The sequence below is a fragment of the Canis lupus genome, chromosome 29, assembly GCF_048164855.1.
Source record: "Canis lupus baileyi chromosome 29, mCanLup2.hap1, whole genome shotgun sequence".
NCBI classification, from domain to species: Eukaryota; Metazoa; Chordata; class Mammalia; order Carnivora; family Canidae; genus Canis; species Canis lupus.
In genome coordinates this window covers 10,883,417-10,899,586 of record NC_132866.1, presented here as the reverse complement: position 1 = coordinate 10,899,586, position 16,170 = coordinate 10,883,417, and the positions used below count along the sequence as shown (strand labels likewise).

The 16,170-nt window shown below is 41.0% G+C and overlaps 1 long non-coding RNA gene across 1 annotated transcript in view; it reads left to right on the top strand.

The window, feature by feature from the left end:
* Nucleotides 1-15,020, top strand: part of LOC140620535 (uncharacterized) — a 73,963-nt gene extending 58,943 nt beyond the window's left edge. The window contains exon 7 of the long non-coding RNA XR_012020295.1: nt 14,462-15,020. This is a non-coding gene — a long non-coding RNA (uncharacterized lncRNA). The remainder of the gene's footprint in view (nt 1-14,461) is intronic.
* Nucleotides 15,021-16,170: the final 1,150 nt, after the last annotated feature.

Sequence of the window (16,170 nt, the reverse complement as noted above, 5' to 3'; positions counted from 1 at the left end):
CACTGTTTACCATTACCGAAGAGCCAGTTTCACTAGTTTTTGACATTTCTTTAAAATATATCAGCTAAGCTCTCTGGAAATCTGCCTTTAATCATAATCTTAACTTATTTTAGATAGAAACTATCAGTGTTCTGGAAACTTGCATATTTCCTTTGATTTGATTCTCGTGGGGGCCACCCCTTTATTTACTTGTGTCTTTGTAATCTTCACCATTTAAATTTTCTCTTCCCTTTTGTCTGGAGATGGAAAGCAAGGCTTCAGCTTGACCCTGGGGCACTCAAAGCCTGGGACTCAGGGAAGCAGCTGCTTGTCCTGAGGCAGACATTGGATCTTCATTCTTTATTTCCCTTTATTAAAAAATGTTTTTCCCCTTAGTTAATGTTATCCTGGATTTTATTTTCAAAATTGCAAAAAGCAAATTGGATTTCCTTCAGTGATCATGTAAAAGATGCTTCTGTGCCTCCCTCCCTTCCTCCCTCCCCTCTTTCCTTCCCCAACTTTTAATGATGTTTGCTCTGTTTTCACTTTGATCTTTCATTTTTTTTTTTCTGAGGAGGAGATAGACCGCCTGCTTTTTTAAGAACCCTACCTTTAACCCTAAAGAAATGTTGATCCAGTCACTCTGCCTTCTGTGAACTTCCCCTTCACCAGTTTTGTTTTTTGCTGGGCTCTTTTGGGCAAAATTGTTGGGATACCTGATAATTGCATTTAGTCATATCTGTTAATTCAACTGCTGAAAATCAGCAGCTAATTCATTGTAAACAGGATCTCTGTGCATTGTCTTCAAGTATTAAAGAGATTATTCTAGAAAATGTCAATCACTGCTCAGATGATCAATATACTGATATACTGATATCTACCAATGAAGAACTTTTTATGTCTTTCAAAGGTTTCCAGGAGTGTGGACAGCGCCTTAGCTGCCAAAGCGAAATGTTTTAAATGTAGGCTTTAACCAGCCTAAGATAGTGTTAACATTTTGTGAAAAAAATATTTGGAAATCATGTTATCTTTTGAGTCTCTCATAAAACAGTTCCCTGATATTTTGTTTCTGTTGATTCACTTATGCCTCTCTCCAGGATGAAGGGACTAACTTTATAATAAATGTAACACATTTTAAAATATAAGGGGAGTAGTTTGTTCTGGTTATATACTTATTATAAAGATCTCTGTGGGATTCTGTTTTTAAATTCATCTTTCAGTTATTTAATTTCTTAAGACCACAGATAAACTGGTAAATCTAAATATTGCCTTGTTGCAAAGGCTTTCATTAGGTAGATTCCAGATTGAGTGGAAACGAACATAACTCCAAATTATTTAAAAAAACAAAAAAACAAAAAAAAAAAAACAAATCCAACAAACCTCCAATTATCTGGAGTATTCCCTGACCAAGCAAAAAAAGCATTCCAAGTTCATTCTTGAGAGGTGAGGCATGCAAACTGTTTGGTCTCCTTCAAGGCCAATGAGAGGGGATCACAGATTTAGGTTGTGTCTGTGCCAGCAAATGTTGTATGTTGGTGAAAATGACCTCTGGAGGTACCAATTCAAAGGAGAGAAAGAAACAGGCTTTGGAAAATCCAAGGAAGTCAGTTTGTTTCTGAGACACTGTTGGTGTGTGGGATGTTGGCTGGACCCAAAGAGCATGTTATCTTCACCAGGTGGGAGGATGAGGGGAATTAATCAATTAATTGGTAAATGAAGATGGAAAAGGCTACGATATTTCTTTGGTTTTATGAGAGTCCAGAGGTGAGAGTTATAAACAGGCATTCCCAATGGCAGGCATTTATGCCCTAATGTTGCAATGAATCTCTGGAAGGACTGAGCACAGGCAAGTGTTATTATTAAAGCTAATTAAATCACTCTGGATTATGGTTTGTCCAGGGTATTATCTAACAGAATGATAGCCATAAAGTCTGGAGAAAACAAACAGATGAGGATCGGTTAGTCAAGGAGTCTTCCTGATTATTCTTTCACTTTAAAAACAAGCCTTCCCTCAATACCAGGAATTATTATTAAGTCTCACTGTGCTTTGAATCTTACTAGTACTGCACACTTGCAGACTGACCTGTGTTTGTTGTGGGGAAGCAGGCATGGATTTTCTGATTTTCTTATCTAGTTTTTTTTTTTTTCTTTTTTTGGAACCACATTTGCCAAAGTAATTAAGTAAGAGGTTAATGGCCATCAAATGTCCTGCTGCATTATAGTCACAGCTTCCATATGAAGTGGGATAGCTTTTCTCTTTCTGCATCTCAATATGGCAAAATCATTGGAGGGACAGGGTAGAGAGCAGATTGGTTTTCCAGGCTCTAAACAATAACTACATAATGGTTTGAAATGAAAATGCAAGTATATCATCATCTGAAGAAAAAAAGGGAGATGTAATGAATCCAGGGCCATCATCCATAGAAAAAGTAATTTAAAATATTCACTTAAAATATAGCCAGTTTGTGGAGGAAATGAGCAAAATAAGGCTCATTTTGGAGCACACACATTTGAAAGTTACGTTGTATTAGATTTTATATATATATATATATTTATAATATGTGTATAATTTTATATATATGTATATATATATATAGAAAGAGAGAGAGAGAGAGAGGTATAATGTGTGTTGTAAAGTGATAAGTAATGTTGGCAAAATGAATGAAATGGAGAATGTGATTAATCAAATTAATTTTTATGATCCGTGTAGCTTGCCAAATAATTCACTTGGCTGGATTGTGGCAAAGGTTTGAAATGAATTGTTGAGTTCTGCTAAGCCTGTGATGATGGTTAATTTTATGTGTCAACTTGGCTAAGTTATAGCACCCAATTATTGAATCAAGTGCTAGTCTAAGTTTTGCTATGAAGGAATTTTGTAGACATTGCTAACATCTACAGTTAGTTGACTTTAAATAAAAGATTACCCTTGATAGTGTGGGTGGCCTCATCCAATCAGGTGAAGCAAAATCTGAGGTTCCCCAGAGAAGAAATTATGCCTCAAAAGTTGAACAACAGGGGATCCCTGGGTGGCGCAGCGGTTTGGCGCCTGCCTTTGGCCCAGGGCGCGATTCTGGAGACCCAGGATCGAATCCCACATCGGGCTCCCGGTGCATGGAGCCTGCTTCTCCCTCTGCCTATGTCTCTGCCTCTCTCTCTCTCTCTCTGTGACTATCATAAATAAATAAAAATTAAAAAAAATTAAAAAAAAAAAAAAAAAAAAAGTTGAACAACATTCCTTCCTGAGTTTCTACCCTGCCGGCCCTATGAATTTCAGGTTTGCCAGACTCCACACCCACTTGAGCCAATTCCTTAAAATAAATTTCTCTGTATATTATATATATATAATATATATAATACACACACAGACACACACACACACACAGACACATACACATACATACACACATTATCTACCCATCTTTGTGTCTCTCCTGGTTCTGTTTCTTTGAAAATCCTGGTTTATACAGTCTCAGGTAGCCTTCTATATATACCAAATAATTTCAATCGTCCTTCTACATTTCCTGATTGGAATCTGGATTTTCAAAGACCTCACTGGATTCATATTGAAATAATTTTAAATTCGTTTAAACCCAAACATTAAAATATGGATGGAATTCTGAAGAAGGATTTTATTAGGAGGGAACATAGCTGAGATAACACAGTGTAATTCCATTTTGTGCTTTTTCTTCGAAGATCCAAATTTGGGATTTTTTTTCCACTTATGGTTTACTTTCTGATATAGAAATGCAGGGCAGGCATTTTTTGGTAATGCCATTTCGGCAACTCTTAGACTTCCTCTGCACAATGTCTAAGAGAAATATGGTATGGTCAAAGGAAAATGGATAGGAATCCAGGAGTTCTGACTTCTGCTAAGGGTTTTGACTTCTTTGGTATGAGGCATTAAATGAAAACTGTTTCTCTACTCACAAAACTTCTGACAGCAAATGTGTAGATTTTCCACACCAAGCAGTTCCCCAGATTCTATGGGGACACCAACTGGGTGTGCTGAAATTTAATCCAATTCTGACATTAACTGCCCAGAGTAGTGCAGTCCCCACAGGTTAACGGCTCAGTACCAGAAGACTGCCCCTCTCTTCAGATGCCAACGGCAAACACTGGGTCCCCAGGTTACCCACCCTTCTGCCTGGCCTGGCTACAGACTGGGTGTGCCTAGTTCAGGTTCCGTAATTTGCTACAACAGCTCACAGAACCCAGAAAAATACTTTATTTATCATTAGTAGTCAATTATAGAGAATATTACAAAGGATACGAATGCAAATGCAAAGCCAAATGAAGAGGTACAGAGGATGAGGTCCAGAAGGGTCCAAAGTACAAGAGCTTTTGTCCCCATGGAGTTTGGGGTACAGCACCTTCTCAGCTCATGGATGCATAAAGCAACCCGGAAGCTCTCCAAACCCCTTCCAGTAGGGTTTCTGTGGAGATTCTGTCATGAAGGATTGATGAGATCGAGCACTGGTGATTCACTCAACCTCCAGCTCCTCCAACCCTGGTTAATTTCAGCAGAAAAGGAATTTCTGGGCAAGACTTCAGGAAGCAAAATGAGAAAACTGAGAACCTACACTCAAGAGATGGCCTGGAACAGGAGGAGTTGGATACCCAGAACCAGAGATCACCCACAATTACAGGCTGGTTCAGCCCCTGATGCCCACTGGCCCTGGGGTAAAGGATGCAAGCTGTTGTCCCTGGGCTGGACTCTACCCCCACATTTTCTGTTTCTCTCCCTCCTGCTCTTGAATCACAGGTCTAAGTTTAAGTCACCCTTCTGCTGCCTCAAGGATAGTGGGAGCAAGTGAGTAGGCTTTGGGGCTTGACGTCATGGCAAGAAGTTCTTGCATCACACCAATTCTCAAGGAAGAGCATTTAAAAAAAAAAATCAGTGAAGAAAAATCAACAAATTTTCCCCCACCAGGGCTGTCTTATTGCATTTAATCTTCATAGCTGCTATTATTATACTCATTTTACAGATGAAGACATTGAGCTCGGAAAGGTTGTGTGGCTTGCCTATGGCCACACAGCTAAAAAGATTAAAAAAACAAAACAAAAACAAAGGTGGATTCAAACCCTGATCTGTCTGAATTCAAACCCCAAGTACTGAACGACTTCAACAATTACAGCCTTAATTTTCATTCAATACATTTCAGGAGACCCTTCTATGATTAAAACTTTGCTGGAGTCCCTCATCTGGGAAACAATCTCAAGCCCCAAACAGCTCATCTTCTAAAAGCTTTCCAACTATATTTCAACTTGGCAACAGCATCTTCTCACCACATAGTTTAGAAAATCTCTTAACATTCAGCTGAGGATGTGTATGTATTTTTTGTTTCTGGATTAAAAGTGTTCTGCATGTTGCTGAGTCACCTCTTCGGTGTTTACCCAATGCTCAGGGCTTGCCAGTGCGGTTGAGATGAGATTAGAAATTGTAAATCAATGTCTAATCCTACCCACTCTGGAAAACTGAGTCATCGCAAAAAGGCTCTGCACAACCCCTGAAGCCACCTTCCTCCTCTCTTGTCCCACTGTGCTTTTTACTGTGTGTCTGCAAAATTCCAGTAGTCAGTGACTCTCTGGAGCAGGTCTGAAAATTTACCAGATGGAGACAGTTATGTTTAAAATTAATTCCCCTGAAATATAAAGTAGTGTTAATTAAAAAACAAACAAACAAACAAAAAAAAAAAACAAGAAAAACCTGTTTTGCATTTGCCTGCGATGTGATTTTGCCTCCCCTGTGCTCAGCACTGGATGGAGGGCGAGGAGGGGAAGCCTGCGCAAGAGGCCTGCGGGGTGCGGGAGGCCCAACGCTTTGCCCTGCCCACCTTGGAAAGAGGACAGCCTCACGGCCACCTCTTTGCCTGATCCAATGTCGTATTTCGGACCTGAAGGGCAGCTGCCCCGCCTGCATCTTGCCTTAGTTCCCACCACAAAGCATAGCAGTGAGCTCAGGGCAGGGCCGTTTCCCTGGTGGGGTTCCTGCCAGTGTCCCCCCCACCAACCACCCCCACAGCTCTGCTTCCCTAAGCTCTGCTTCCCTAAGCCGATTTCACTGGCCCGGGCATCGGAGCCCCTGGGTGTTTGTTTAAATGCAGATGCCCAGGCCGGCCGGCACAGCTGCATCAGAATCCTGCATGAGCTCCAAGTTCCCCATGTGATGGGGTGCCCAGGAGGGCCTCCCAATGATGGGTACTCAGGAGGCGGTCAAGCTCTCGGCCTCCGGCCAGCCAGCCAGCCTCTCTCAGGCTGAGCTGAAATGTATTGTTTCAGAGTAATTTTCCTAGGATATTAATGCTTGAGGATTCCCTTTAAACTTTCCCTCCCCTTTGCATCCAATTTCACAGAGCCAATGGAATGATCTGAGTTCATGTAATTACCTAGGAGTCAGCAGCCTGTTCTCTCCTTGGAGATGGATGTGGGTGAAGCTGTGAGTGGAAAACCCACTTTGCCCACTGCCAAGTGGTTCTCTGGCAGGTGTAAGAGTTCTGCTGGAGATCCAGCGCCTGCGGGGTGGGGAGCGCGCGCTGTTTCACTCCCACTGTGCGCTGTCTGCAAGGTCTCTTCTCTGGGGAAGCTCCTTCCTCTCCCTGTTTGCAGCAGCCTGAGACTGTTCACCTCCTAAAAGGCCCAGTCCTAGTATTTCTTTAACGGGAGATTCAATTTATTTCAATGTAATATGCATATGTTATGTCCCTACTCTGTGTGAGCATCATGCAGGGCTTTGGGGAGAAGAGGATGGAATAGATATAAAGGTAAGAAAAAGAGGCCTCTGCTGCTGGGAGCTGCCCACCGATTGGGGGAGACATTGCTGCACAACTGGGTACAGTGCCAAGGAATAGAGTCAGTGCAGAGTGGAGGTGTGAGCAACAATTGCAGGGGGATTCATTGACAGAGGAGGGAGGGCTGCTCGCAGGCAGTGCCATCACCGTGGGACAGGATGGAAGAAGTTGACTAAGAGTTGAGGGAATTGTCCAGGGGTAGCAGCAGGGATGACGAACTTGGCAAACATTCTGTGCATAAAAGATGTCACTCTGTGTTTTTTTTGTTTTTTGTTTTTTGTTTTTGTTTTGGTCCCAGGTTTTAGCTTATCCATCTGAAAATAGTGGGACAAATGGTCTTTGAAAAGCTCCGTACCTGGAACCTGAGGTTGTTAGAGGAGTACCATTAGGAGCACCCCCAGCTGTGTTCACCAAAGCCCTGGCCCAGCTGGTCTCAGGTTTTTTCTGTCATTGTTATCAGCAGCCAGTATGCTGCCCACAAATTCCAAGTGCTGACAAATGGAGTAGGTTTAATCACACCCTGGCTTAACCCTCTCATTTGCCATAAATCAAACTAGTTCTAAAAATCACATGGTGCTCAAGTACTCTGAGTGTGCTTGGCATCAGTGAGGTATGATGTACTCTGGGGTTGTAGAAGCAGCATGAACTCACCTCTGCCTCTGGAGCTTGGGGAGTGAGAGTGACATGCAGTCGCACCATGCATGGCCTTTCATTTACATTGATGCCCAAAACCTCTAGTTGCTAGGTACTGGTCAGATTTCCTCTCCCTTTTTGGGACTTATGTGCTCTGCCTTTTATGATGAAGTTTCTTGGTCCATTTCTACCTTCTTCAATGGTATAATGTGTATTAACACACAGATGTGCAATTCCACAATCCATATAGGTGGCTCGTCTATCCGGAAAGAGACCAAAACACACCAGACTGCATAGAAGTCCATTTCTGCAATCCTAGCAATCACAGTAACATGCTGGTCAGGGCTGCCTCCCAAACCTTGAGATGTGTTTAAACTATACAGGATATCCACCACATGCTCACCTTTGCCTGTACCAAGCATTTGCAAACATTACAATATGCTTGTGTCAGTGAAGAATATTTTGATTGCAAGTAACAGGGAACTAAGATTTATTCAAGTTAAAAAAATGAATGCATTAAGATGAATGCATTAACTAGGAATAGAAGTAAATCAGTAAAGGCAATATATGAAAAGCTCACAGCTAACATTATACTCAATTGTGAAAGACTAAAAACTTTTCCTCTAAGATCGGGAGTGAGATAAGGATACTTGCTTTTGCCACCTCTGTTCAACATAAGTCAACTAGAAGTTCCAGCCAGAAACATTAGTCAAAAAAAGAAAAGCCATTGAAATTGAATAGGAAGAAGTAAAATTGTCTCTGTTTGCATGCAACAGAAGTTATGTGTAGAAAACCTTAAAGATGGCTTGCATACACACCTGTGACAGGTAATAAATAACTCAACAAAGCTGCCAGATACAAAATCAACACATTTAAAAATCAGTTCCATTTTTGTATGCTACCAATGAATAACCCTAGAAGGACATGGAGAAAACAATTCCATTTAGAATACTATCAAGAAGAATAGAATATTTAGGAATAAACTTAACCAAGGAGATGAAAGATGTACAACTGAAAACTTGGCAAACACTGAAGGGAATTTGATGAAGGAAATTGAAGACACAGATGAGTGGGAAAACATCCCATGTTCATGGAATTGAAGACTTAATATTGCTCAGAGGTAAGTAGCACCCCAGGTTACCTACACATTCAGTGTAATCCCCATTGAAAGAAAAACAGTGGTGTTTTTTTGTCTTTTTTTTTTTTTTTTCAGAAATTGAAAAAGCTATTCAGAAATTCATGTGGAATCTCAAGGGACCTTAAATAGTCGAAGAGGTACTGAAAAAGAACAAAGTTGGAGGTCTCACACATTCTGATTTAAAAAAATCATTTTACAAGGCTGATTTCTTATGAAGTTTCAATAATCAAAATAGTGTTGCATTAGTACAAAGACATACATACCAACCAGTGCGATAGAAGACAGACCTGAGAAATGAACCCGTTGTGTATGGTCAAATGATTTTCAGAAAACTATGAGACCATTCAGTGAGGGAAAGAAAGTCTTTTCAACAAATGATGTTGAGAAAACTGGATTCCCCATGTGAAAGGATAAAATTGGGTCCTTATCTTACACTATATATAAAAAAATCACATGGATCAAAGACCTAAATGTAAGAGCTAAAACTCTAACACTTAACCCCAGATAAAGGGCTAGTATCTATGATGTATAAGCAACTTCTCAACAATAATAAAACTCAACAATAATAAACTCAACAATAATAAAAAAAAATCAAACAACTCAATTAAAAAGTGGGTCAAGGACTTGATTGGACGTTTCTCCCAGGAAGACATACAAATGGCCAATAAGCACATGACAAGATGTTCAGTATAACTAATCATCAGGGAAATGAACATCAAAACCATAATTAAGTACCACTACATACCCACTAGGATAACTACTATTGGAAGGAGCAAACAGGTGTTAGGGAGATGTGGAGAAATTAGAACCTTGTGCACTGTTGGCAGAAATATAAAGTGGTATGGCCACTATGGAAGAAAACAGTATGGTGATTCCCCAAAACGTTAAAAATAGAAATATCATATTATCCAGCAATTCTACTTCTGAGTATATACCTAAAAGAATTGAAAGCAGGGTGTAAACAAGTTATTTCTCCAACCCTGCTCATAGCAACATTATTCACAATAGCCAAAAGATGAAGCAACACAAATGTCCATGGACAGATAAATAGAAAAACAAAAAGTGAGGTATATGCAAATAGTAGAACATGATTCAACCTCAAGAGGAAAGGAAGGGAATTCTGAGACATGCTGCAACATGGATGATGAACCTTGAGGACATCATGCTCAGTGAAATAGCCAGTTACAAAAAGACAAATACTTGATCATTCCACTTACATGAAGTACTTAGAGTACTTGGAATCATAGACAGAAAGTAGAGTGGTGGCTGCCAGGGGCTGCATGGAGGAGGAAATGAGGAGTTGTGTTATGTGTAGTTTCAGTTCTGGAGATGCTGGTGGGAATGGTTGCACGACAGTGTGAATATACTTAATGCCAGTGAAATATATCCTTAAAAATGGCCAAGATGGGATCCCTGGATGGCTCAGTGGTTTGGCACCTGCCTTTGGCCGGGGGTGCGATCCTGGAGTCCCCGGATCAAGTCCCACGCCGGGCTCCCAGCATGGAGCCTGCTTCTCCCTCTTCCTGTGTCTCTGCCTCTCTCTCTCTCTCTCTCTCTCTCTCTCTCTCTGTGTCTATCATGAATAAATAAAATAAATAAATCTTTAAAAAAATGGTCAAGATAGTAAATTTGATGTGCTTTTCACAATTAAAAACAAACACAAAATTAATACGTTGGTTTATGTAATACAGAATTCAGAAATAGATCTGGGGTTTCAAACAATGGCCTTGGGACTTTGAATCCCTCAGCCCTACTTCACCTGTGTCACTTATTCTCAGGGTGGTTCTTGCCATCCTGGCAGCTAACCTGGCCAGTGGCATCTCTGAGCTTATATGTTCCTCCAGTCAACCAGTCTTAAGCATATAAAATATCATGGGAGGACTCTGATTGGTCCTGCTTGGGCCACGTGACCATCCTTGTGACCAATCCTGGTGGGCAGGGAAAGTAGACCTGAGTTACCCCATTCACTATGGAGCAGGTGAGGCCATGTAACACACAAGGTCATCAAGTAACAGAAAAGAAAGGATGTTCTTCCAAAGAAGAAGTGTTGGAAAGACACCCCGTGGCCTCTGTGATGTCTGTGCTCTATCTTCCAAAGTCATTTCCTCCATTTGAGGCAGGGCATGGGCACTTTGCCTGAGTTATGGAGACTGGCTTTCTTTCCAGTCCACTCTCCTTCTTTTCAAGTGACTAAGCCCTCCAGAGGGTCCCAGGTTCATAGCACACCTACCCCCAAGAGGAGAGGGGTTTCCAACCCAAGTCTCTGCACTGGCACTGAAATTGGGTGTGACTCTGAACAGGGCAGGATAGGCGCTCTCCTGATGGTCTGATTGATTGTTCAGCTTTAATCCTGTTAACCTAATGCTACCTCTCTGGACATTGAGTAATGCCCACCAGAGTCTTACATCTACCCACTTAATTTCCATTTGAGAGATTTATGTGTGAGTTGAATACATTATTACCTTTGTGTAGACAGCGGTGTTTGTGAATTAAGATTGATTTCATGGGTAGCCACCTACACAAATTGCTAAAAAGTCGTTAATTTGTGGTTGGCATTAACATGTTTGATGGATGTCATCAGATACAAATCAGAAAGAACTCTCAGCTCATTTCAGGGAGGATGGAGGCCTATTGCTCCTAGCATTTCTGCATGATGGATTACCCAGTGAGGGGTTACCCCAAGTGTGGTCCCCTTTACCACCCACTTTCCAGGAACCTGAAGAACCGGTTTAAAATACAAATTCCTGAGATTTACTCAGATAAAGGGAATCAGACTCGATGGGGATGGAACCCAGGAATCTGTATTTTTATCAAGCTCCCCCCAGCGAAGTTTGAGGGCCCTACTCTGGAGTTTCCTTATACTGTTGTGTGGCTATTTCACAGGCAAATGTAAGAGGAAGCTTTTTTTCACACTGAGAGAGACCAAGAAATTGTTTTGCTGAGTGCATAGCCAGGCAATTGCAAAATCATGGAATGAGGAAGAGCAGAAAGCTTTTTGGCATTTGGTTTTTCTCAATTGTCTTAGCTCAAAAAAATCGTTTTGCCAAAATGGCACATTTTGGGGTGGCATGTTCTGGTCTTCTGTAAGGGCTCTTTATTATTCTCTCTCAGACCCATCTCTTGGATTTTCTTTCTCTGAATTCCTTGTGAGTAGAGACAATCTGGTGAGATCACCCCCTCATTCCCTGCTTCCTAAGAAACTGTGTTCGGATTGGGGTTTTGGAGCAGGTGACATTAAAGTACATGCCGGAGCTCATATGGTGCATGGATTTTAGACACTGGAGAGATCTTAGCAATCATCCCTGGGATAGTGCCCCTGAACCCTTTGACTTTTTGGTTCATTTCCGATACTGCTGATCAATCTTTGCACTTTCCCCTACCAGGCTTGCATGCAGCTTCCCAATCCATTTTGATATAATACCAAGTTTTGATTGATTTACAGTGAAGCTTATTTATACCCTGGATCTAACCAAACGCCAGCTTTTGCTTATGCAGAAGTGTAGGATCAGGGAGGAAAAGTGCCTTGCTCAAGACCCAGAGCTAGATTTGGGAATACCAGTACCCTGGCTATAAGCAGAGGCTTTTTTTCTTGGCTTAATGAATGGTCAGTTTTTAATCATATTTTTTAGAAACGTTGGAATTGGAGTATAAATTTTAACAGCTAAGATATAAATTGGTGTGGAATATAATATTTTTCCTATATGAGTGAAGATTTCTTTCTTTTTAAAAATTTTTCTAATTTTTTAAAAAACTTTTAAAAAAGATTTTTTTATTCATTCATGAGAGGCACACAGAGAGAGGCAGAGACATAGGCAGAGGGAGAAGCAGGCTCCCCACAGGGAGCCTCATGTGGGAGTCAATTCCAGGATCCTGGGATCATGACCTGAGCCAAAGGCAGATGCTCATGAGCCACCCAGGTCCTCATGAGTGAAGATTTCTTAAGTGTTATGGAAATTGTGAAGAACTGAATATGTAAGTAGCCATTGTTAAGTGTCAAGTCTGAGGACCGGCAACCTGCTAACTTCCAAGAATAATTGGCAGATTAGTAGATTCCGCACCACCTATAACTTAGAGTTGTAGCCAGTGGTTCATGTACTTCATAAAAAAAGGGAGCACAAGATAGCTTAATTTGCAAATACTCAAGTACCTGGCATTTGCAAAGAATAGAAGATGTATCACATTGTTGACTCCTCATCTGTCACACCATATGCCAACATCCCCTAATGGGTACACTTGCTATTATTCCCACTGAATTTAGAGTTTTCACACTGGGGAGCTGTGTTGTTATAGCCATTAACCAAAAGGATGCAGCGTCATATCCAAAATGGCAGAGTGGCTGAGTTCAACAGAGAAATCAGAGGTCTGTAGAAAGACCTCTTGTTACTATTGCAGTCCAGTGGGCTCAGCTCTTTTATGGGATGCTATGTTGTCTACATCCATCATTATTAGACATTAGAAGGAGAACTTTAGACTAAATCAGTGGAGGAGAGTCCTGTTGGAGGTGACAGCAAGTTGTAGTTGAGAATCCTGCCACAAGCTCAACATCAGCGCTTCTGCTGACAGCAGTCCTTCCTCCTCATTAATCCATCTCCCCCTCCCTCCACCACTTCCTAGTTGTTATTTCTTTGCCAAGCCCTCAAGCTGGATTAATTTATAACTTTAATAATGTGGTAAAGAACCCAGAATTATTTTGCCTGGAGAAGGTGTATAAAGTAGGCTACATCATTTTCTCTTGTGCTTCCTCCATAAGCAGCCCATCTGCTTCCTCATCATTGCTGTTGGAATTTTAGCCTTTGCATTGGAAACTACTCAGATTAATTTGAACTTCAGGGATAATTAAATGTATAAAATGCATGTTTGTTGCTTTTTAGGTGAAAGTAGTAAGAAGAAAAAACTGGAAAATGTTCTAGAAAATTAACTCAAAGTAGATTTCTTTGATGTAGGGATGGGGTAGGGAGCACCTGGCCAGCTCAGTCAGCAGAGCATGCAACTCTTGATCATGGATTCATGAGTTCAAGCCCCATGTTGTATGTAGACATTACTTTAAATTTTTTTTTTAATTTATGATAGTCACAGAGAGAGAGAGAGAGGCAGAGACACAGGCAGAGGGAGAAGCAGGCTCCATGCACCGGGAGCCCTATATGGGATTCGATCCCGGGTCTCCAGGACCGCGACTTGGGCCAAAGGCAGGCGCCAAACCACTGCACCACCCAGGGATCCCTGTAGACATTACTTTAAAGAAGTATTTTAAAACTCCCCAAATTCCGTAGGGCTATTAAATACAGCTTCCCAGGGCAACTTCTGAATAAGAAAAATAGAATAGATTACATCAATTTCAAAAAAAGAATCTGAATCTTCTTGCCAAAGAAAACATAATTTCTGTCTTTATTTATTCTTTGCTTTCCAATAAAATGTCATATATACTTCCATATATATGTTTCTCTCTATATATGGCATTATATATATTATATATACATATACATGTATATGTATATACATACCCTACCAGGCTTGTATGCAGCTTCCCAATCCATACATGTATATGTTAACACACACACACACACACACACACGTATACACACACTGAGAGACCAACTGGGAAAAATTTGTAGGCTAAGGCAGTTAGGATCTTATAGATAGTATGTTAAGATTTAAAATTCACATATGGCAGAGATATGTTAATAGATGTAAGTGGATTCTTTATTTGGACTTGAATAAATTGGAAAGAATTTAGAATTAAAATTGGAAAACCATGCTTTTTCTTCTCTTTAGATCAAATTCAGACTTGCTATGAGTTGAGTGCTGACTAGTCCCATAATGTATATATTAGTCTATGTCTTACAAGTTACTTTCCTATCTGTTACAGCCTTGGATATTTCTGTAATTCTAAGTCGTATAGTGATTATTTTTCTTCATGTTACAGACAAGGAAACAGTGCTCCAGAGAAGTTGATGACTATTCATCATGGAGCAACCGATAGTGTGGCAAGGCTGGCCATTGTCTCCAGATCATCATCACATTTATTAGTGTTGAGTATTGAGCATAGGTTCTAGGTTTGGCACCAGCTGGAGCACAGGTGCCAAAGGCAGTAGAAATAGTCCCTGCTACACAGAGCCAGCAACAATGGATGTTCAGAGTAAACAAACTATGTGAAACTGTTGGCTTGGGGAAGATTTATGGATTGATTCTATCTAAGGGGAGCAAAAGGTCTTACAATGCCTCTCAGAGTGAGAGTCCACCTGGTGGTTGATGATAAGCATGATTGATGGGGTGAGAAGTTCGAGGACAGAGGGCAGAGATGCGCATGCCCAGTGGGTGGGAAGACAAGAATGGTCCATCCGTCGTGGCTCAACCCACCGTTTTGTGCTTTTGAATACTTTTATTCATTAAAAGACAAAATTATTATTAAATCTGTTTTTATTTTTTTTAAGATTTCATTTATTTGAGAGAGAGTGAAAGTGAGGGAGATCACAGAGGGAGAAGGAAGAACTGAGCAGAGAGCCCAATGTAGGACTCCATTCCAGGACCCTGGGATCATGACCTGAGCCAAAGGCAGATGCTCAACCGATGGAGCCACCGAGGTGCCCCAGAGATCTGTTTTTATTTTGTTCCAAACTCTACGGTGGAACAGGAAATCTCTAAGAATTGGGATTTCTTATTGATTTCAGAAAGACTAATTCTCATGGAGCCTAGCTGTATGGTTAGACTCCTGGCTCTTACGGATGCTGTCAATGAAGAAAACTTGTCTCTTTGCAAAGTTTCAGTTCAGGTTATGCATGACTTTCCGTGACATGAAAGGTAAAAATCAATCCAGGAAGAATATTGGCAAGCTCAAATCTGTCCTTTTTATTAGTATATCACTTTGAATAACATGTATTTATAGATTGTTTTGTGACAGGACCACAAAAAAGTTATAAATGATATTCTTAAGTTGTAATGAAATTGCCATCAAGTTTTTGGGTTCAATATTTCCTAAGCATCAGATGATAAAATTCGGAAGACCAGTATATTGCAGTTTTTCTGGGCTCTGCTGGAATGATTAATAGTCTGGACTTGATTTGAATTGGGAAAGAGGTGCAAGGCAAGATCAATTTCGGGTGAACTTGGACTTCATTACCACAGGGCGATCACTAATGCAGCACTCTTCTCTGTACATACATGAAAGCAAAGGCTGGGGGCAGAGAGTGAGGAAGGCATGATCTGGGCCAGTGGGCTTTCCGTGTGCAAACAGTGCTTGCGGTGAGGATGCCTCCTCCTCCTTCTCCTCCGGGGGGGGGGGGGGGACGAGCAAGAGCATTCGTGTGAGCAGCGGGAGGGGTCAGGGGCAGAAGGAGAGAGAGAATCTTAAGCAGACTCTGTGTTCAGTGCTGAACCCCATGTGGGGTTCCATCTCACAACCCTTAGGTCATGACCTGAACTGAAATCAAGAGTCCAACGCTTAACCGACTGAGCCACCCAGGGACCCCAAAGTGAGGATGCTAATTGAACCAATACTACAACATAGATTCCTGGCCTTCTTAGCAGCTTCATTTGTTCATTTTTCTGGTTATACAAGTTTATATCCTCACTGCTAAAAAATTCAAATATTATGAAATGTCTGACTTGCAAAGTGAAGGTTCTCTGGAATCACCC